The sequence below is a fragment of the Triticum dicoccoides genome, chromosome 7A (genome assembly GCF_002162155.2).
Source record: "Triticum dicoccoides isolate Atlit2015 ecotype Zavitan chromosome 7A, WEW_v2.0, whole genome shotgun sequence".
Taxonomy (NCBI): domain Eukaryota; kingdom Viridiplantae; phylum Streptophyta; class Magnoliopsida; order Poales; family Poaceae; genus Triticum; species Triticum dicoccoides.
The window spans coordinates 608,834,143-608,841,336 of record NC_041392.1 but is presented as its reverse complement, the minus strand read 5'-3'; positions in this window follow the sequence as shown (position 1 = coordinate 608,841,336).

The window sequence follows — 7,194 nt, the reverse complement described above, 5'->3', positions numbered from 1 at the left end:
CTAAAGGCGCACTTCTACAGGGTGCGCCATTAGTAGATTAAACTAGTAATGGCGCACTGTGAGGCGGTGCGCCATTAGTAGTTTTGCAAAAAAAGAATTAAAAAAAATTCAGTACTGGCGCACTCCTTGTCTGGTGCGCCATTACTAGTTAGAACTAGTAATGGCGCACTTCGGTAGGATGCGCCATTAGTATGTATATAAAAATGAAAAAAAAAATTATCACTAGTGGTGCATCTGTTTTCTGGTGCGCCATTAGTGTCTTCCAGACTAATGGTGCATCACCAACTGGTGCGCCATTAGTATATAGTAGTGGCGTACTACTTCCCTGGTGTGTCATTAGTGTCAATCCTATCTATAGCCCTTTTCCTAATAGTGCCACAAGTTATGCTGTAGTCTCTAGCTAGTTTGTCTTACTGATTTCTGCGCGTCAAATCCTAGCTAGTGATTAGGCGCATGCATATCTGATTGATTTCTCAATGCTACATGTAATGTGTCGAAATATGTATATGCTAGAAGTACTACCCACGAGGGAATCCACAGCTAGTTTGGTTGATTTCTAAATGTATTCAGTCCCAGTTTAGCATATTTTTAAGTAGTAGCTTTGGATCGCCATACGGAGCTGACAGGTTACAAAACTGCCTAGTTTACTACCTTAGCAACAATGCATTATGCATGAGAAACGCTCCATTGATACAACTGCAGGTTATGGAGCATGGGCTGTTATCTCCAAAGACCGCAAAAATACCTTGTTACAAGTGAAGGGAAGAGTCGATTACAGTGAAGACTACAATGACAGCAGATTTCATCGTAGAACGTAATCAACAATGATAACCTCATTTGCAACAACAATGAAATTGCTGTCCTGACTATGTACGTATGTATTTGAGTTAGATATAAAGTAGACTACCTTTTTGTCATGATGACCATATTCTTAACTTATACATCTTGATGAATATTTTGGTTGGTCTTTAGGGGCACAAGCTGTGTATTTTAGGCCGAGGGATGCTTGCTTTTGAACAAATTGATCTTAAAAAATTGGAGCCCTATTTGACAAGCAGATACCTGATGGTAATGATCTTGGTGGTTTGTGCGAGGAAAATCGTGGCTTCTGTTCTAATTAGTTGATAAGGTAATATCTCGAGCCATTAACTTAATTCATCTTTTTCATTTGGATATGGTTCTCTTATAAGCATACGTAAAATGTCATGATGAATATTATGAAAAGTAGTGTTTTGTTAGCTAATATTTGCATAAGCTACAGTCAGGAGAACATGGTTAATACTCCCTCCGTCCCATAATATAACAACGTTTTCGACACTACACTAGTGTTAAAAACGTTCTTATACTATGGGACAGAGGGAGTAGTAAACTCTGAATTTTGTTGCAATGGTATTCTTTTGTAACTCATGCTTACTGATACGTTTACATTGTTGTTGCAAATTCAAGCCCTATTCTTATGATGGGATGATATGCAGTTCATCTTTCAAGAAGTTGGGATGGACAAATAAAGACCAAAACAACATACCTTCAGGACGCCAAGAGAAAAGGCATCCAACAAATGAAATTTTGATGAAGAGGATAGCTATATGATTTTGTTTGAGAGTCAAGACGACCGTCATCTGTTAATCTATTTCTTAGTGTCTGTTGATGCTACATGTTGTATCAGGTTGATATATAGCTTGTGTTATTTTGGCTTATGGGGAATGTGAACTATGAACCGTGATGTGGAATTGGCATTGATGTTTGCAGAGCAATTAATTGTCATGTGATATGATGTGAAAATATCCTGTGTTGCTTAATTGACTTGTGAATGGAAAAAATAGACTATATGGAATTGGGCTAACTAATAACTATAGAGATTTTTTTTTCAATAGGAAATGGTAGAGATGGTTAAGGCCTACTAAAAATGTGGAATGATCAACCCATATTAGGCTAGATGGCAATATTACATATATATGCCCATTTGAAAAGCCTAACCCATATTGGGCTGGAGCCCATTTGAAAAGCCTAACCCACACTAGTAGAAAACAGGGCTTTGGTCCAGGCCGGGTCAGCCCATTAATCCCAGTTCAGTCCAGAACCGGGACCAATGTGGGCATTGGTCCCGGTTCGTGAGCCCAGGGGGGCAGCCGGGCCACGTGGGCCATTGGTCCCGGTTCATCTGGACCTTTTGGTCCCAGTTGTTGGGATGAACCGGGACCAATGGGCCTCGCTCCTGGCCCACCACCATTGGTCTCGGTTGGTGGCTTGAACCAGGACCAAAGGCTCCCCTTTAGTCCCAGTTCATGTCACCAACCGGGACCAATGAGGTGCCTATATATACCCCTCGCTCGCGAGCAGAGCACCCCAGTGCTCTGTTTTTCTCTGGCCGAGGGGGAGAGGGCTTGGTGGTGCTCTAGCTCACCTCCTATGCACACAAGGTGTTCGATGGAATGCCCGAGCCACACTACTTAAGCTTTCTCCTCTCCAAGCTCGACCTCCAAGCTCCATTTTCCATAATATTTGTCTAGGTTTAGCGGTCCGTCACGCCAAGTCCCCGTCTTCACCGCCGTCGATCACCCGCGCCGAGCTCATCGTCGTCACCACCGTGGTGAGCCTCTTGTTCTTATCTTCTTTCTGAAAGGAAAAATATACTTACTTGTATGTTTACATAGATACTTGTATTATTTTATTACTTTTATTATTGCATCTTATATAGTGCGATGGTTTTGGTATCCGCCCCCGTCGGCCCTCGTCCTGTCTATGATTCGGATGTGGTATATATATTATCTTTATAACTATTGGTTCATTTATTGTTTATGAAAATTATGCCGACCAACGTGACATAGATTTTATTTATGTAGGATGTATGTTAATCGGAAATGCCAACCGACCCTATTGTCAAGAGGTTAAATTCAGTTGAAGAAGAAAACAATTTGTTGAAGGAAAAAATTAAAAAAAATTGAGGAGGAGAAGATGATATTGGAGTTGCATGTTGCGGATGTCGTAGATGATCACAAGATCAAGATGGATGCAATGCGCTTGAAGATTAGAAAGATTAGAAAATATGCCATTCATACCGAGGCTTGGTATCATTATGCCGTTGGATCAATTGTTACCTTGGTTGCGATTATGATCGCATTTGTTTTCGCATTGAAATGTTTTACATAGTTTCAATGTATGGTTTAATTAATTAGATGCTCTGGAGAGCTATATGTTGTTAGATGAGAACTATGTATGCACTTTGGTTTTAATGTGATGATGAACTTCTATTAATTTGGACACTTAATTATATATAATGCACGCAGATGAACCGGCAATGGATGTACGGTGACAGACACACCTGCGAGTACATTAAGGGCGTGCATGAGTTTCTCGATGCGGCTGAGGCAAACAAGCAGAATGGTTTTATGTGTTGTCCATTCACTGGATGTGGGAATACGAGGTCTTACTCTAACCGGAAAATCCTTCACTCCCACCTGCTTTACAAGGGTTTCATGCCACACTATAGTGTTTGGACGAGGCACGGAGAAATAGGGGTTATGATGGAAGAGGGCGAAGAAGAAGAGTACGATGACAACTATGTGCCCCCTGAATACGGTGATGCTGCAACGGGGGGAGCTGGTGAAGATCAAGAGGAACCAGACGATGTGCCCGATGATGATGATCTCCGCCGGGTCATTGTCGATGCAAGGACGCAATGCGAAAGTCAAAAGGAGAAGCTGAAGTTTGATCACATGTTAGAGGATCACAAAAAAGGGTGATACCCCAATTGCGAAGATGGCAACACAAAGCTCGGTACCGTACTGGAATTGCTGCAGTGCAAGGCAGAGAATGCTATGGCTGACAAAGGATTTGAGAAGCTACTGAAAATATTGAAGAAGAAGCTTCCAAAGGATAACGAATTGCCCGACAGTACATACGCAGCAAAGAAGGTCGTATGCCCTCTAGGATTGGAGGTGGAGAAGATACATGCATGCCCTAATGACTGCATCCTCTACTGCGGTGCATACAAGGATCTGAACGCATGCCCGGTTTGCAGTGCATTGCGGTATAAGATCAGACGAGATGACCCTAGTGATGTTGACGGCGAGCCCCCCAGGAAGAGGGTTCCTGCGAAGGTGATGTGGTATGCTCCTATAATACCACGGTTGAAAGTATGTTCAGAAACGAAGAGCATGCCAAGTTGATGCGATGGCAAAGTGAGAACCGAAAGAAATATGGGAAGTTGAGAGCACCCGCTGACGGGTCGCAGTGGAGAAAAATCGAGAGAAAGTACTGGGATGAGTTTGCAAAGGACCCAAGGAATGTATGGTTTGCTTTAAGCGCGGATGGCATTAATCCTTTCGGGGAGCAGAGCAACAATCACAGCACCTGGCCCGTGACTCTATGTATGTATAACATTCCACCTTGGATGTGCATGAAGCGGAAGTTCATTATGATGCCAGTTCTCATCCAAGGCCCTAAGCAACCCGGCAACGAAATTGATGCGTACCTAAGGCCATTAGTTGAAGAACTTTTATAGCTGTGGAATGGAAACGGTGTACATACGTGGGATGAGCACAGACAGGAGGAATTTAACCTTAAGGCATTGCTGTTCGTGACCATCAACGATTGGCCCGCTCTCAGTAACCTTTCAGGAGAGACAAACAAAGGATACCATGCATGCACGCACTGTTTAGATGACACTGAAAGTATATACCTGGGCAAATGCAGGAAGAATGTGTACCTGGGCCATCGTCGATTTCTTCTGACTAACCATCAATGTCGAAAAAAAGGCAAGCATTGCAAAGTTGAGGAAGATCACCGGAAGAAGCCCGCCATGCGTACCGGTGATCACGTACTTGCTATGGTTAATTATTTACACTACGTAATCTTTGGAAAGGGTCCCGGTGGACTAGCTGTTCCGAATGATGCTGAGGGACACACACCCATGTGGAAGAAGAAATCTATATTTTGGGACATACCCTACTGGAAAGACCTAGAGGTCCGCTCTTCAATCGACGTGATGCACGTGACTAAGAACCTTTGCGTGAACCTGCTAGGCTTCTTGGGCATGTATGGGGAGACAAAAGATACACCTGAGGCACGGGAGGACCTGCAATGTTTGCACGAAAAAGACGGCATGCCTCCGAAGCAGTATAAAGGTCCTACCAGCTACGCTCTTACGAAAGAAGAGAAAGAAATCTTCTTTGAATGCCTGCTCAGTATGAAGGTCACGACTGGCTTCTCGTCGAATATAAAGGGAATAATAAATATGCCAGAGAAAAGTTTCAGAACCTAAAGTCTCATGACTGCCATGTGATTATGATGCAACTGCTTCCGGTTGCATTGAGGGGGCTTCTACCGGAAAACGTCCGATTAGCCATTGTGAAGCTATGTGCATTCCTCAATGCAATCTCTCAGAAGGTGATCAATCCAGAAATCGTACCAAGGCTAAGGAGTGATGTGGCGCAATGTCTTGTCAGTTTCGAGCTGGTGTTCCCACCATCCTTCTTCAATATCATGACGCACGTCCTAGTTCATCTAGTCGACGAGATTGTCATCCTGGGGCCCGCATTTCTACACAATATGTTCCCCTTTGAGAGGTTCATGGGAGTCCTAAAGAAATATGCCCGTAACCGTGCTAGGCCAGAAGAAAGCATCTCCATGGGCCATCAAACAGAGGATGTTATCGGTTTTTGTGTTGACTTCATTCCTGGCCTTAAGAAGATAGGTCTCCCTAAATCGCGGTATGAGGGGAGACGGACTGGAAAAGGCACTCTTCGAAGTGACTCAATAATATGCAGGGACGGATATTCTTGGTCTCAAGCACACTACACAGTTCTACAGAACTCTACCTTGGTGACCCCGTATGTCGATGAACACAAGAACAGTGTGCGCTCCAAACACCCGGAGCAGTGCGACGACTGGATTACATGTGAACACATCAGGACTTTCAGCAGTTGGTTGGAAACACGTCTCAGAGGTGACAACACTGTTTGTGATGAGTTGTACTTGTTGTCCAGGGGACAATCTTTGACTGTATTGACTTACAAAGGATACGAGATAAATGGGAATACATTTTACACGATAGCCCAAGATCAAAAGAGCACCAACCAAAACAGCGGTGTCCGCTTTGATGCTGCAACCGAGAGCGGAAAAGACACATATTATGGTTACATAGTGGACATATGGGAACTTGATTACGGACCTGATTTTAAGGTCCCTTTGTTTAAGTGCAAATGGGTCAATCTGTCAGGCGGCGGGGTACAGGTAGACCCACAGTACGGAATGACAACAGTGGATCTGAAAAATCTTGGGTACACTGACGAACCGTTCGTCCTAGCCAATGATGTGACACGGGTTATCCATGTGAAGGACATGTCTACCAAACTGAGAAAAAGAAAAGATAAGGAAGGGAATACATCATACAATGAGCCAAAGTGCCACATAGTTCTTTCAGGAAAAAGGGACATCCTGGGAGTAGACGGCAAGACAGACATGTCTGAAGATTATGAAAAGTTTCATGAAATTCCTCCCTTCAATGTCAAGGCTGACCCAAGCATCCTGATAAACAATGAAGATTATCCATAGTTACGATGCAACAAGCAAATGACACAAGCGAAGAAAAAGTGAAGACTTTCTCCCGCAACTATTATGATGATACCATGCCAACTTTGTAACACACGAACATGCTACCATTGTCCGTTTTGTACATGCACATGCTATGTGGGTGAAATAATGATACCATGCCAAATTTCAACTTTTTCAGAGTTCATTTGAAATTCTTTCATGTCTGATGGTTCGGCCCTCGTAATACCATGACCATTAGTCCCTGTCCCATGCCAACTTTTAACTTTCAACTTTCTAAAACTAATGGCACTAACAGAAAGTTTATAATTTTGCTCCTCGCCCCTGGCCCATGACCATTAGTCCCGGTTTGTGCCACAAACCGGGACTAAAGGGTTGGTCCTCATTGTGGGCAGAGTTTAGTCCCACCTCGCCAACCGAAGGGGGCTCACACCGGTTTATAAGCCCTTCCCTCTCTGCCTTGTTAAGCTCCTCTCAAAGTGAAAATAGATGCCCTAATACAGAAAAGTTTAACCTAAATTCATTGTGAATTTCTCTGAAATTCATAGAAACTTACTAGGAATTTAGGTTGAATTTTCTCTATAAGCGCATCTATTCTCATTTTTTAGTAAGTTAATCACAAACTTGTGATTCAAACAATTT